Consider the following 16,227-nt stretch of genomic DNA (forward strand, 5'->3'; position numbering starts at 1 on the left):
GGATCCTGGGACTCATATCCATTTTCAAGAGTAGTCAGGCATCGTCTCCTTTGGAAGCATTGATCTCCGCGGACCTCTCAAATTTTCAAAGGATGTCAGGCCTCCGGTCCCGAAGAGGCGGAGAACTAGGTCTTTCTCTGTGGTCTCCTCAGGGGATTCAGACATCCATTTGTCTTGGGAGATGCAAGACGAGCCTGCATTCAATTCACTGCACGGATATCTGGCCTTACTTCGAGTCAGAGCATTTCGGTGTCATTTTCAGTTGAGGCCACAAACTCAGGGTCCCTCTCACATACCTGTAGCTGAGAGAAGCCTCCACTTGAGATGCTGGTGGAAAATTGGTATTCCTCTTGAGTCGAAGCCAGGGACTAAGCTCTCATCTCGAGTTGATTTGGGGTCCACCGAGCCCTTTCGTGTTTCTCCAGTGACCTCAGGATCCCTCTAGACTTGAGACAGTGATCTTGCCTTTCCTCTGTAGTGCCATCAAGGAAATCAAGGCTCCTTTCATGTTTGATGTGGAACACGGAATTGCTCTGCACGCAGTGCAGGGGAATCGGGCCTCATCTCGCGGCGAGGGGGAAGTCTCATGGTTTTTATCGAGTTGCGGCCGGAACCTGGGGTATATTCTCGAGTTACGACGGGGAGGGCCCTTCCAGACACGTGTTTGTTCAGCGACGTCAGGACTCCTGCCTAGGTGCGAGGGACACCTCGGGATTCTCCTCGAGTCTTGGCATGGCAATTGGGACGCGTCTCCACGTGAGGCGGGAGACCCAGGGTCCCTTTCCACGTGCCACAGGGATCCTGGGACTCCTATCCATTTTCAAGAGGAGTCAGGCATCGTCTCCTTTGGAAGCATTGATCTCCGCATACCTCTCGAAATTTCAAAGGATGTGAGGCCTCCGGTCGCGATGAGGTGGAGGACGAGGTCTTTCTCTGTCGTCTCCACAGCGGATTCAGACATCCCTTCGTCTTGGGTTATGCAAGACGAGCCTGCATTCAATTCACTGCAGGGATATCCGGCCTTACTTCGAGTCAGAGCATCTCGGTGTCCATTCCAGTTGAGGCCACCAACTCAGGGTCCCTCTCAAATACCTGTAGCTGAGAGAAGCCTCCTCTTGAGGTGCTTGTGGAAAGTTGGCATTCCTCTTGAGTCGAAGCCAGGGACTAAGCTCTCATCTCGAGTTGATTTGTGGTCCACGGAGAACTTTCGTGTTGCTCCAGTGACCTCAGGATCCCTCTAGACTTGAGACAGTGATCTTGGGTTTTCTCTGGAGTGCCATCAAGGAAATCAAGGCTCCTTTCACTTTTGATGTGGAATATGGAATTGCTCTGCACGCAGTGCAGGGGAATCGGGCCTCATCTCGCGGCGAGGGGAATTCTCATGGTTTTTCTCGAGTTGCGGCCGGAACCTGGGGTGTATTCTCGAGTTACGACGGGGAGGGCCCTTCCAGACACGTGTTTGTTCAGCGACGTCAGGACTCCTGCCTCGGTGCGAGGGACACCTCGGGATTCTCCTCGAGTATTGGCATGGCAATTGGTACGCGTCTCCACGTGAGGCGGGAGACCCAGGGTCCCTTTCCACGTACCACAGGGATCCTGGGACTCCTATCCATTTTCAAGAAGAGTCAGGCATCGTCTCCTTTGGAAGCATTGACCTCCGCAGACCTCTCGAGTTTTCAAAGGATGTGATGCCTACGGTCTCGATGAGGCGGAGGACTAGGTCTTTCTCTGTGGTCTCCACATGGGATTCAGACATCCCTTCATCTTGGGAGATGCAAGACGAGCCTGCATTCAATTCACTATTGGGATATCCGGCCTTTTTTGAGTCAGAGCATCTAGGTGTCCATTCCAATTGAGGCCACAGACTCAGGGTCCCTCTCACATACCTGTATCTGAGAGAAGCCTCCTCTTGAGGTGCTTGTGGAAAGTTGATATTCGTATTGATTCGAAGCCAGGGACTAAGCTCTCATCTCGAGTAGATCTTGGGTCCACGGAGCCCTTTCGTGTTGATCCAGTGACCTCAGGATCCCTCTAGACTTGAGACAGTGATCTTGGGTTTTCTATGGAGTGCCATCAAGGAAATCAAGTGTCCTTTCACGTTTGATGTGGAACACGGAATTGCTCTGCACGCAGTGCAGGGGAATCGGGCCTCATCTCGCGGCGAGGGGGAAGTCTCATGGTTTTTCTCGAGTTGCGGCCGGAACCTGGGGTATATTCTCGAGTTACGACGGGGAGGGCCGTTCCAGACACGTGTTTGTTCAGCGACGTCAGGACTCCTGCCTAGGTGGGAGGGACACCTCGGGATTCTCTTCGAGTCTTGGCATGGCAATTGGGACGCGTCTCCACGTGAGGCGGGAGACCCAGTGTCCCTTTCCACGTGCCACAGGGATCCTGGGACTCCGATCCATTTTCAAGAAGAGCCAGGCATCGTCTCCTTTGGAAGCATTGATCTTCGCAGACCTCTCGAGTTTTCAAAGGATGTGAGGCCTCCGGTCGCGATGAGGCGGAGGCCTAGGTCTTTCTCTGTGGTCTCCACAGGGGATTCAGGCAACCCTTCGTCTTGGGAGATGCAAGACGAGCCTGCATTCAATTCACTGCAGGAATATCCGGCCTTACTTCGAGTCAGAGCATCTCGGTGTCCATTCCACTTGAGGCCACAAACTCAGGGTCCCTCTCACATACCTGTAGCTGAGAGAAGCCTCCTCTTGAGGTGCTTGTGGAAAGTTGGTATTCCTCTTGATTCGAAGCCAGGGACGAAGCTCTCATCTCGAGTTGATTTGTGGTCCACGGAGGCCTTTCGTGTTGCTCCAGTGACCTCATGATCCCTCTAGACTTGAGACAGTGAACTTGGGTTTTCTCTGGAGTGCCATCAAGGAAATCAAGGCTCCTTTCACTTTTGATGTGGAATACGGAATTGCTCTGCACGCAGGGCAGGGGAATCGGGCCTCATCTCGCGGCGAGGGGGAAGTCTCATGGTTTTTCTCGAGTTGCGGCCGGAACCTGCGGTATATTCTCGAGTTACGACGGGGAGGCCCCTTCCAGACACGTGTTTGTTCAGCGACGTCAGGACTCCTGCCTAGGTGCGAGGGACACCTCGGGATTCTCCTCGAGTCTTGGCATGGCAATTGGGACGCGTCTCCACGTGAGGCGGGAGACCCAGGGTCCCTTTCCACGTGCCACAGGGATCCTGGGACTCCTATCCATTTTCAAGAGGAGTCAGGCATCGTCTCCTTTGGAAGCATTGATCTCCGCGGACCTCTCGAGTTTTCAAAGGATGTGAGGCCACCGGTCGCGATGAGGCGGAGGACTAGGTCTTTCTCTGTGATCTCCACAGCAGATTCAGACATCCCTTCGTCTTGGGAGATGCCAGACGAGCCTGCATTCAATTCACTGCAGGGATATCCGGCCTTACTTCGAGTCAGAGCATCTCGGTGTCCATTCCACTTGAGGCCACAAACTCAGGGGTCCTCTCACATACCTGTAGCTGAGAGAAGCCTCCTCTTGAGGTGCTTGTGGAAAGTTGGTATTCCTCTTGAGTCGAAGCCAGGGACTAAGCTCTCATCTCGAGTTGATTTGGGGTCCACGGAGCCCTTTCGTGTTGCTACAGTGACCTCAGGATCCCTCTAGACTAGAGACAGTGATCTTGGGTTTTCTCTGGAGTGCCATCAAGGAAATCAAGGCTCCTTTCACGTTTGATGTGGAACATGGAATTGCTCTGCATGCAGTGCAGGGGAATCGGGCCTCATCTCGCGGCGAGGGGGAAGTCTAATGGTTTTCTCGAGTTGCGGCCGGAACCTGGGTATATTCTCGAGTTAAGACGTAGAGGGCCCTTCCAGATACCTGTTTGTTCAGCGACGTCAGGACTCCTGCCTAGGTGCGAGGGACACCTCGGGATTCTCCTCGAGTCTTGGCATGGCAATTGGGACGCGTCTCCACGTGAGGCGGGAGACCCAGGGTCCCTTTCCACGTGCCACAGGGATCCTGGGGCTCCTATCCATTTTCAAGATGAGTCAGGCATCGTCTCCTTTGGAAGCATTGATCTCCGCAGACCCCTCGAGTTTTCAAAGGATGTGAGGCCTCCGCTCGCGATGAGGCGGAGGACTAGGTCTTTCTCTGTGGTTTCCACAGGGGATTCAGACATCCCTTCGTCTTCGGAGATGGAAGACGAGCCTCCATTCAGTTCACTTCAGGGATATCCGGTCATATTTCGAGTCAGAGCATCTCGGTGTCCATTCTACTTGTGGCCACAAACTCAGGGTTCCTCTCACATACCTGTACCTGAGAGAAGCCTCCCCTTGAGGTGCTTGTGGAAAGTTGGTGTTCCTCTTGAGTCGAAGCCAAGGACTAAGCTCTCATCTCGAGTTGACTTGGGGTCCACGCAGCCCTTTCGTGTTGCTCCAGTGACCTCAGGATCACTCTAGACTTGAGACAGTGATCTTGGGTTTTCTCTGGAGTGCCATCAAGGAAATCAAGGTTCCTTTCACGTTTGATGTGGAACAAGGAATTGCTCTGCATGCAGTGCAGGGGAATCGGGCCTCATCTCGCGGCGAGGGGGAAGTCTCATGGTTTTTCTCGAGTTGCGGCCGGAACCTGGGGTATATTCTCGAGTTACGACGGGGAGGGCCCTTCCAGACACGTGTTTGTTCAGCGACGTCAGGACTCCTGCCTAGGTGCGAGGAACACCTCGGGATTCTCCTCGAGTTTCGGCATGGCAATTGGAATGCGTCTCCACGTGAGGCGGGAGACCCAGGGTCCCTTTCCACGTGCCACAGGGATCCTGGGACTCCTATCCATTTTGAAGAGGAGTCAGGCATCGTCTCCTTTGGAAGCATTGATCTACGTGGACCTCTCGAGTTTTCAAAGGATGTGAGGCCTCCGGTCGCGATGAGGCGGAGAACTTGGTCTTTCTCTGTGGTCTCCACAGGGGATTCAGGCATCCCTTCTTCTTGGGAGATGCAAGACGAGCCTGCATTCAATTCACTGCAGGGATATCCGGCCTTACTTCGAGTCAGAGCATCTCAGTGTCCATTCCACTTGAGGCCACAAACTCAGGGTCCCTCTTACATACCTGTTGCTGAGAGAAGCCTCCTCTTGAGGTGCTTGTGGAAAGTTGGGCTTCCTCTTGAGTCGAAGCCAGGGACTAAGCTCTCATCTCGAGTTGATTTGGGGTCTTCGGAGCCCTTTCGTGTTGCTTCAGTGACCTCAGGATCCCTCTAGACTTGAGACAGTTATCTTGGGTTTTCTCTGGAGAGCCATCAAGGAAATCAAGGCTCCTTTCACCTTTGATGTGGAACACGGAATTGCTCTGCACTCAGTGCAGGGGAATCGGGCCTCATATCGCGGCAAGGAGGATGTCTCAAGGTTTTTCCAAGTTGCGGCCTGAACCTGGGGTATATTCTCGAGTTACGATGGGGAGGGCCTTTGCAGACACGTGTTTGTTCAGCGACGTCAGGACTCCTGCCTTGGTGTGAGGGACACCTCCGTATTCTCCTCGAGTCTTGGCATGGCAATTGGGACGCGTCTCCACGTGAGGCGGGAGACCCAGGGTCCCTTTCGACGTGCCACAGGGATCCTGGGACTCCTATCCATTTTCAAGAGGAGTCAGGCATCGTCTCCTTTGGAAGCATTGATCTCCACAGACCTCTCGAGTTTTCAAAGGATATGAGGCCTCCGGTCGCTATGAGGCGGAGGACTAGGACTTTCTCTGTTGTCTCCACAGGGGATTCAGACATCCCTTCATCTTGGGAGATGCAAGACTGGCCTGCATTCAATTCACTGAAGGGATACCGGCCTTACTTCGAGTCAGAGCATCTCGGTGTCCATTCCACTTGAGGCCACAACCTCAGGGACCCTCTCACATACATGTAGCTGAGAGAAGCCTCCTCTTGAGGTGATTGTGGAAAGTTGGTGTTCCTCTTGAGTCGAAGCCAGGGACTAGGCTCTCATCACGAGTTGATTTGGAGTCCACGGAGCCCTTTCATGTTGCTCCAGTGACCTCAGGATCCCTCTAGACTTGAGACAGTGATCTTGGGTTTTCTCTGGAGTGCCATCAAGGAAATCAAGGCTCCTTTCACTTTTGATGTGGAACACGGAATTGCTCTGCATACAGTGCAGGGGAATCGGGCCTCATCTCGCTGCGAGGGGGAAGTCTCATGGTTTTTCTCGAGTTGCGGACGGAACCTGGGGTATATTCTCGAGTTACGACGGGGAGGGCCCTTCCAGACACGTGTTTGTTCACCGACATCAGGACTCCTGCCTAGGTGCGAGGGACACCTCGGGATTCTCCTCGAGTCTTGGCATGGCAATTGGGACGCGTCTCCATGTGAGGCGGGAGATCCAGGGAACCTTTCCACGAGCCACAGGGATCCTGGGACTCCTATCCATTTTCAAGAAGAGTCAGTCATTGTCTCCTTTGGAAGCATTGATCTCCGCGGACCTCTCGAGTTTTCAAAGGATGTGAGGCCTACGGTCGCGATGAGGCGGCGGACTAGGACTTTCTCTGTGGTCTCCACAGGGGATTCAGTCATCAGTTCGTCTTGGGAGATGAAAGACGAGCCTGCATTCAATTCACTGAAGGGATATCCGTCCTTACTTCGAGTCAGAGCATCTCGGTGTCCATTCCACTTGAGGCCACAAACTCAGGGTCCCTCTCACATACATGTAGCTGAGAGAAGCCTCCTCTTGAAGTGCTTGTGGAAAGTTGGTATTACTCTTGAGTCGAAGCCAGGGACTAGGCTCTCATCACGAGTTGATTTGTGGTCCACGGAGCCCTTTCATGTTGCTACAGTGGCCTCAGGATCCCTCTATACTTGAGACAGTGATCTTGGGTTTTCTCTGGAGTGCCATCAAGGAAATCAAGGCTCCATTTACGTTTGATGTGGAACACGGAATTGCTCTGCATGCAGTGCAGGGGAATCGGGCCTCATCTCGCGGCGAGGGGGAAGTCTCATGGTTTTTCTCGAGTTGCGGCCGGAACCTGGGGAATATTCTCGAGTTACGACGGGGAGGGCCCTTCCAGACACGTGTTTGTTCAGCGACGTCAGGACTCCTGCCTAGGTGCGAGGGACACCTCGGGATTCTCCTCGAGTGTTGGCATGGCAATTGGGACGAGTCTCCACGTGAGGCGGGAGACCCAGGGTCCCTTTACACGTTCCACAGGGATCCTGGGACTCCTATCCATTTTCAAGAGGAGTCAGGCATCGTCTCCTTTGGAAGCATTGATCTCCGTGGACCTCTCGAGTTTTCAAAGGATGTGAGGCCTCCGTTCACATTGTGGCGGAGGACTAGGTCTTTCTCTGTGGTCTCCACAGGGGATTCAGACAACCCTTCGTCTTGGGAGATGCAAGATGAGCCTGCATTCATTTCACTGCAGGGATATCCGGCCTTACTTCGAGTCAGAGCATCTCGGTGTCCATTCCACTTGAGGCCACAAACTCAGGGTCCCTCTCACATACCTGTACCTGAGAGAAGCCTCCTCTTGAGGTGCTTGTGGAAAGTTGGTATTCCTCTTGAGTCGAAGCCAGGGACTAAGCTCTCATCTCGAGTTGATTTGGGGTCCACGGAGCCCTTTCGTGTTGCTCCAGTGACCTCAGGATCCCTCTAGACTTGAGACAGTGATCTTGGGTTTTCTCTGGAGTGCCATCAAGGAAATCAAGGCTCCTTTCACGTTTGATGTGGAACACGGAATGTCTCTGCATGCAGTGCAGGGGAATCGGGCCTCATCTCGCGGCGAGGGGGAAGTCTCATGGTTTTTCTCGGGTTGCGGCCGGAACCTGGGGTATATTCTCGAGTTAGGAAGGGGAGGGCCCTTCCAGATACGTGTTTGTTCAGCGACGTCAGGACTCCTGCCTAGGTGCGAGGGACACCTTAGGATTCTCCTCGAGTCTTGGCATGGCAATTGGGACGCGTCTCCACGTGAGGCGGGAGACCCAGGGTCCCTTTCCACGTGCCACAGGGATCCTGGGACTCTTATCCATTTGCAAGAGGAGTCAGGCATCGTCTCCTTTGGAAGCATTGATCTCCGCGGACCTCTCGAGTTTTCAAAGGGTGTGAGGCCTCCGGTCGCGATGAGGCAGAGAACTAGTTCTTTCTCTGTCGTCTCCACAGGGGATTCAGACATCCCTTCGTCTTGGGAGATGCAAGAGGAGCCTGCATTCAATTCACTGCAGGGATATCCGTCCTTACTTCGAGTCAGAGCATCTCGGTGTCCATTCCACTTGAGGCCACAAACTCAGGGTCCCTCTCACATACCTGTAGCTGAGAGAAGCCTCCTCTTGAGGTGCTTGTGGAAAGTTGGTATTCCTCTTGAGTCGAAGTCAGGGACTAAGCTCTCATCTCGAGTTGATTTGGGGTCCACGGAGCCCTTTCCTGTTGCTCCAGTGACCTCAGGATCCCTCTAGACTTGAGACAGTGATCTTGGGTTTTCTCTGGAGTGCCATCAAGGAAATCAAGGCTCCTTTCACGTTTGATGTGGAACACGCAATTGCTCTGCACGCAGTGCAGGGGAATCGGGCCTCATCTCGGGGCGACGGGGAAGTCTCATGGTTTTTCTCGAGTTGCGGCCGGAACCTTAGGTATATTCTTGAGTTACGACGGGGAGGGCCCTTCCAGACACGTGTTTGTTCAACGACGACAGGACTCCTGCCTAGGTGCGAGGGACACCTCGGGATTCTCCTCGAGTCTTGGCATGGCAATTTGGACGCGTCTCCACGTGAGGCGGGAGACCCAGGGTCCCTTTCCACGTGCCACAGGGACCCTGGGACTCCTATCCATTTTCAAGAGGAGTCAGGCATCGTCTCCTTTGGAAGCATTGATCTCCCCGGACCTCTCGAATTTTGAAAGGATGTGAGGCCTCAGGTGGCGATGAGGCGGAGAAGTCGGTCTTTCTCTGAGGTCTCCACAGGGGATTCAGACATCCCTTCTTTTTGGGAGATGCAAGACGAGCCTGCATTCAATTCACTGCAGGGATATCCGGCCTTACTTTGAGTCAGAGCATCTCGGTGTCCATTCCACTTGAGGCCAGAAACTCAGGGTCCCTCTCACATACCTGTAGCTGAGAGAAGCCTCCTCTTGAGGTGCTTATGGAAACTTGGTATTCCTCTTGAGTCGAAGCCAGGGACTACGCTCTCATCTCAAGTTGATTTGGGGTCCACGGAGCCCTTTCGTGTTGCTCCATTGACCTCAGGATCCCTCTAGACTTGAGACAGTGATCTTGGGTTTTCTCTGGAGTGCCATCAAGGAAATCAAGGCTCCTTTCACGTTTGATGTGGAACACGGAATGGCTCTGCACGCAGTGCAGGGGAATCGCGCCTCATCTCGTGGCGAGGGGGAAGTCTCATTGTTTTTCTCGAGTTGCGGCCGGAACCTGGGGTATATTCTCGAGTTTCGACGGGGACGGCCCTTCCAGACACGTGTTTGTTCAGCGACGTCAGGACTCCTGCCTAGGTGCGAGGGACACCTCGGGATTCTCCTCGAGTCGTGGCATGGCAATGGGAACGTGTCTCCACGTGAGGCGGGAGACCCAGGGTCCCTTTCCACGTGCCACAGGGATCCTGGGACTCCTATCCATTTTCAAGAGGAGTCAGGCATCGTCTCCTTTGGAAGCATTGATCTCCGCGGACCTCTCGAATTTTCAAAGGATGTGAGGCCCCCGGTCGCTATGAGGCGGAGAATTAGTTCTTTCTCTGTGGTCTCCACAGGGGATTCAGACATCCCTTCGTCTTGGGAGATGAAAGACGAGCCTGCATTCAATTCACTGCAGGGATATCCGGCCTTACTTCGAGTCAGAGCATCTCGGTGTCCATTCCACTTGAGGCCAAAAACTCAGGGTCCCTCAAATATACCTGTAGCTGAGAGAAGCCTCCTCTTGAGGTCCTTGTGGAAAGTTGGTATTCCTCTTGACTCTAAGCCAGGGTCTAAGCTCTCATCTCTAGTTGATTTGGTGTGCACGAAGTTCTTTCCTGTTGGTCCAGTGACCTCAGGATCCCTCTAGACTTGAGACAGTGATCTTGGGTTTTCTCTGGAGTGCCATCAAGGAAATCAAGGCTCCTTTCACGTTTGATGTGGAACACGGAATTGCTCTGCATTCAGTGCAGGGGAATCGGGCCTCAACTCGCGGTGAGGGGGAAATCTCAAGGTTTTCTCGAGTTGCGGCCGGAACCTGGGGTATATTCTCGAGTTACGACGGGGAGGGCCCTTCCAGACACGTGTTTGTTCAGCGACGTCAGGACTCCTGCCTAGGTGCGAGGGACACCTCGGGATTCTCCTCGAGTCTTGGCATGGCAATTGGGACGCGTCTCCACGTGAGGCGGGAGACCCAGGGTCCCTTTCCACGTGCCACAGGGATCCTGGGACTCCTATCCATTTTCAAGAGGAGTCAGGCATCGTCTCCTTTGGAAGCATTGATCTCCGCATACCTCTCGAATTTTCAAAGGAAGTGAGGCCTCCGGTCGCGAAGAGGCGGAGGACGAGGTCTTTCTCTGTCGTCTCCACAGCGGATTCAGACATCCCTTCGTCTTGGGAGATGCAAGACGAGCCTGCATTCAATTCACTGCAGGGATATCCGGCCTTACTTCGAGTCAGAGCATCTCGGTGTCCATTCCACTTGAGGCCACAAACTCAGGGTCCCTCTCACATACCTGTAGCTGAGAGAAGCCTCCTCTTGAGGTGCTTGTGGAAAGTTGGTATTCCTCTTGAGTCGAAGCCAGGGTCTAAGCTCTCATCTCGAGTTGATTTGGGGTCCACGGAGCCCTTTCGTTTTACTACAGTGACCACAGGGTCCCTCTAGACTTGAGACAGTGATCTTGGGTTTTCTCTGGAGTGCCATCAAGGAAATCAAGGCTCCTTTCTCGTTTGTTGTGGAACACGGAATTGCTATGCACGCAGTGCAGGGGAATCGGGCCTCATCTCGCGGCGAGGGGGAAGTCTCATGGTTTTCCTCGAGTTGCGGCCGGAACCTGGGGTATATTCTTGAGTTACGACGGGGAGGGCCCTTCCAGACACGTGTTTGGTCAGCGACGTCAGGACTCCTGCCTAGGTGCGAGGGACAACTCGGGATTCTCCGCGAGTCTTGGCTTGGCAATGCGACGAGTCTCGACGTGAGGCGGGAGACCCAGGTTCCCTTTCCACGTGCAACAGGGATCCTGGGACTCCTATCCATTTTCAAGAGGAGTCAGGCATCGTCTCCTTTGGAAGCATTGACCTCCGCAGACCTCTCGAGTTTTCAAAGGATGTGATGCCTCCGGTCTCGATGAGGCGGAGGACTAGGTCTTTCTCTGTGGTCTCCACAGGGGATTCAGACATCCCTTCATCTTGGGAGATGCAAGACGAGCCTGCATTCAATTCACTATTGGGATATCCGGCCTTTTTTGAGTCAGAGCATCTAGGTGTCCATTCCACTTGAGGCCACAAACTCAGGGTCCCTCTCACATACTTGTAGCTGAGAGAAGCCTCCTCTTGAGGTGCTTGTGGAAAGTTGGCATTCCTCTTGAGTCGAAGCCAGGGACTAAGCTCTCATCTCGAGTTGATTTGTGCTCCATGGAGCCCTTTCGTGTTGCTCCAGTGACCTCAGGATCCCTCTAGACTTGAGACAGTGAACTTGGGTTTTCTCTGGAGTGCCATCAAGGAAATCAAGGCTCCTTTCACTTTTGATGTGGAATACGGAATTGCTCTGCACGCAGGGCAGGGGAATCGGGCCTCATCTCGCGGCGAGGGGGAAGTCTCATGGTATTTCTCGAGTTGCGGCCGGAACCTGGGGTATATTCTCGAGTTACGACGGGGAGTCCCCTTCCAGACACGTGTTTGTTCAGCGACGTCAGGACTCCTGCCTAGGTGCGAGGGACACCTCGGGATTCTCCTCGAGTCTTGGCATGGCAATTGGGACGCGTCTCCACGTGAGGCGGGAGACCCAGGGTCCCTTTCCACGTGCCACAGGGATCCTGGGACTCCTATCCATTTTCAAGAGGAGTCAGGCATCGTCTCCTTAGGAAGCATTGATCTCCGCGGACCTCTCGAGTTTTCAAAGGATGTGAGGACTCCGGTCGCGATGAGGCGGAGGACTAGGTCTTTCTCTGTGGTCTCCACAGCAGATTCAGAAATCCCTTCGTCTTGGGAGATGCAAGACGAGCCTGCATTCAATTCACTGCAGGGATATCCGGCCTTACTTCGAGTCAGAGCATCTCGGTGTCCATTCCACTTGAGGCCACAAACTCAGGGGCCCTCTCACATACCTGTAGCTGAGAGAAGCCTCCTCTTGAGGTGCTTGTGGAAAGTTGGTATTCCTCTTGAGTCGAAGCCAGGGACTAAGCTCTCATCTCGAGTTGATTTGGGGTCCACGGAGCCCTTTCGTGTTGCTACAGTAACCTCAGGATCCCTCTAGACTAGGGACAGTGATCTTGGGTTTTCTCTGGAGTGCCATCAAGGAAATCAAGGCTCCTTTCACTTTTGATGTGGAATACGGAATTACTCTGCACGCAGGGCAGGGGAATCGGGCCTCATCTCGCGGCGAGGGGGAAGTCTCATGGTTTTTCTCGAGTTGCGGCCGGAACCTGGTGTATATTCTCGAGTTATGACGGGGAGGCCCCTTCCAGACACGTGTTTGTTCAGCGACCTCAGGACTCCTGCCTAGGTGCGAGGGACACCTCGGGATTCTCCTCGAGTCTTGGCATGGCAATTGGGATGCGTCTCCACGTGAGGCAGGAGACCAAGAATCCCTTTCCACGTGCCACAAGGATCCTGGGACTCCTATCCATTTTCAAGAGAAGTCGGGCATCGTCTCCTTTGGAAGCATTGATCTCTGCAGACCTCTCGAGTTTTCAAAGGATGTGAGGCCTCCGGTCACGATGAGACGGAGGACTTAGTCTTTCTCTGTGGTCTCCACAGGGGATTCAGACATCCCTTCGTCTTGGGAGATGCAAGACGAGCCTGCATTCAATTCACTGCAGGGATATCTGGCCTTACTTCGAGTCAGAGCATCTCGGTGTCCATTCCACTTGAGGCCACAAACTCAGGGTCCCTCTCACATACCTGTAGCTGAGAGAAGTCTCCTCTTGAGGTGCTTGTGGAAAGTGGGTATTCCTCTTGAGTCGAAGCCAGGGACTAAGCTCTCATCTCGAGTTGATTTGGGGTCCACGGAGCCCTTTCTTGTTGCTCCAGTGACCTCAGGATCCCTGTAGACTTGAGACAGTGAACCTGGGTTTTCTCTGGAGTGCCATCAAGGAAATCAAGGCTCCTTTCAGGCTTGATGTGGAACACGGAATTGCTCTGCACGCAGTGCAGGGGAATCGGGCCTCATCTCACGGCGAGGGGTTAGTCTCATGGTTTTTCTCGAGTTGCGGCAGGAACCTTTGGTATATTCTCGAGTTACGACGGGCAGGGCCCTTCCAGACACGTGTTTGTTCTGCGACGTCAGGGTTCCTGCCTAGGTGCGAGGGACACCTCGGGATTCTCCTCGAGTGTTGGCATGGCAATTGGGACGCGTCTCCACGTGAGGCGGGAGACCCAGGGTCCCTTTACACGTTCCACAGGGATCCTGGGACTCCAATCCATTTTCAAGAGGAGTCAGGCATCGTCTCCTTTGGAAGCATTGATCTCCGTGGACCTCTAGAGTTTTCAAAGGATGTGAGGCCTCCGTTCACATTGTGGCGGAGGACTAGGTCTTTCTCTGTGGTCTCCACAGGGGATTCAGACAACCCTTCGTCTTGGGAGATGCAAGACGAGCCTGCATTCATTTCACTGCAGGGATATCCGGCCTTACTTCGAGTCAGAGCATCTCGGTGTCCATTCCACTTGAGGCCACAAACTCAGGGTCCCTCTCACATACCTGTAGCTAAGAGAAGCCTCCTCTTGAGGTGCTTGTGGAAAGTTGGTATTCCTCTTGAGTCGAAGCCAGGGACTAAGCTCTCATCTCGAGTTGATTTGGGGTCCACGGAGCCCTTTCGTGTTGCTCCAGTGACCTCAGGATCCCTCTAGACTTGAGACAGTGATCTTGGGTTTTCACTGGAGGGCCATCAAGGAAATCAAGGCTCCTTTCACGTTTGATGTGGAAAACGGAATTGCTCTGCACGCAGTGCAGGGGAATCGGGCCTCATCTCGCGGCGAGGGGGAAGTCTCATGGTTTTTCTCGAGTTGCGGCCGGAAACTGTGGTATATTCTCGAATTACGACGGGAAGGGCCCTTCCAGAAACGTGTTTGTTCAGCGACGTCAGGACTCCTTCCTAGGTGCGATGGACACGTCGGGATTCTCCTCCAGTCTTGGCATCCAATTGGGACGCGTCTCCACGTGAGGCGGGAGACCCAGTGTCCCTTTCCACGTGCCACAGGGATCCTGGGACTCCTATCCATTTTCAAGAGGAGTCAGGCATCGTCTCCTTTGGAAGCATTGATCTCCACGGACCTCTCGAGTTTTCAAAGGATGTGAGGCCTCCTGTCGCGATGAGGCGGAGAATTAGGTCTTTCTCTGTGGTCTCTACAGGGGATTCAGACAACCCTTCGTCTTGGGAGATGGAAGACGAGCCTGCATTCAATTCACGGCAGGGATATCCGTCCTTACTTCGAGTCAGAGCATCTCGGTGTCCATTCCACTTGAGGCCACAAACTCAGGGGCCCTCTCACATACCTGTAGCTGAGAGAAGCCTCCTCTTGAGGTGCTTGTGGAAAGTTGGTATTCCTCTTGAGTCGAAGCCAGGGACTAAGCTCTCATCTCGAGTTGATTTGGGGTCCACGGAGCCCTTTCGTGTTGCTCCAGTGACCTCAGGATCCCTCTAGACTTGAGACAGTGATCTTGGGTTTTCTCTGGAGTGCCATCAAGGAAATCAAGGCTCCTTTCACGTTTGATGTGGAACACGCAATTGCTCTGCACGCAGGGCAGGGGAATCGGGCCTCATCTCGGGGCGACGGGGAAGTCTCATGGTTTTTCTCGAGTTGCGGCCGGAACCTGGTGTATATTCTCGAGTTACGATGGGGAGGGCCCTTCCAGACACGTGTTTGTTCAGCGATGTCATGACTCCTGCCTAGGTGCGAGGGACACCTCGGGATTCTCCTCGAGTCTTGGCATGGCAATTGGGACGCGTCTCCACGTGAGGCGGGAGACCCCGGGTCCCTTTCCACGTGCCACAGGGATGCTGTGACTCCTATCCATTTTCAAGAGGAGTCAGGCATCTTCTCCTTTGGAAGCATTGATCTCCGCGGACCTCTCCAGTTTTCAAAGGATGTGAGGCCTCCGGTCGCGATGAAGCGGAGGACTAGGTCTTCTCTGTGTTCTCCACAGGGGATTCAGACATCCCTTCGTCTTGGGAGATGCAAGACGAACCTGCATTCAATTCCCTGCAGGGATATCCAGCCTTAGATCGAGTCAGAGCATCTCGGTGTCCATTCCACTTGAGGCCACAAACTCAGGGTCCCTCTCACATACCTGTAGCTGAGAGAAGCCTCCTCTTGAGGTGCTTGTCTAAAGTTGGTATTCCTCTTGAGTCGAAGCCAGGGACTAAGCTCGCATCTCAAGTTGATTTGGGTTCCACGGAGCCCTTTCGTGTTGCTCCAGTGACCTCAGGATCCCTATAGACTTGAGCCAGTGATCTTGGGTTTTCTCTGGAGTGCCATCAAGGAAATCAAGGCTCCTTTCACGTTTGATGTGGAACACTGAATTGCTCTGCACGCAGTGCAGGGGAATCGGGCCTCATCTCGCGGCAAGGGGGAAGTCTCATGGTTTTTCTCGAGTTGCGGCCGGAAACTGGGTTATATTCCCGAGTTACGACGGGGAGGGCCCTTCCAGACACGTGTTTGTTCAGCGACGTCAGGACTCCTGCCTAGGTGCGAGTGACACCTCGGGATTCTCCTCGAGTCTTGGCATGGCAATTGGCACGCGTCTCCACGTGAGGCGGGAGACCCAGGGTCCCTTTCCTCGTGCCACAGGGATCCTGGGACTCCTATCCATTTTCAAGAGGAGTCAGTCATCGTCTCCTTTGGAAGCATTGATCTTCGCGGACATCTCGAATTTTCAAAGGATGTGAGGACTCCGGTCGCGATGAGGCGGAGAACTAGGTCTTTCTCTGTGGTCTCCACAGGGATTCAGATATCCCTTCGTCTTGGGAGATGCAAGACGAGCCTGCATTCAATTCACTGCTGGGATATCCGGCCTTATTTCGAGTCAGAGCATCTCTGTGTCCATTCCATTTGAGGCCACAAACTCAGGGTCCCTCTCACATACCTGTAGCTGAGAGAAGCCTCCTC

This window comes from Dama dama, chromosome 28 (assembly GCF_033118175.1).
Source record: "Dama dama isolate Ldn47 chromosome 28, ASM3311817v1, whole genome shotgun sequence".
NCBI classification, from domain to species: Eukaryota; Metazoa; Chordata; class Mammalia; order Artiodactyla; family Cervidae; genus Dama; species Dama dama.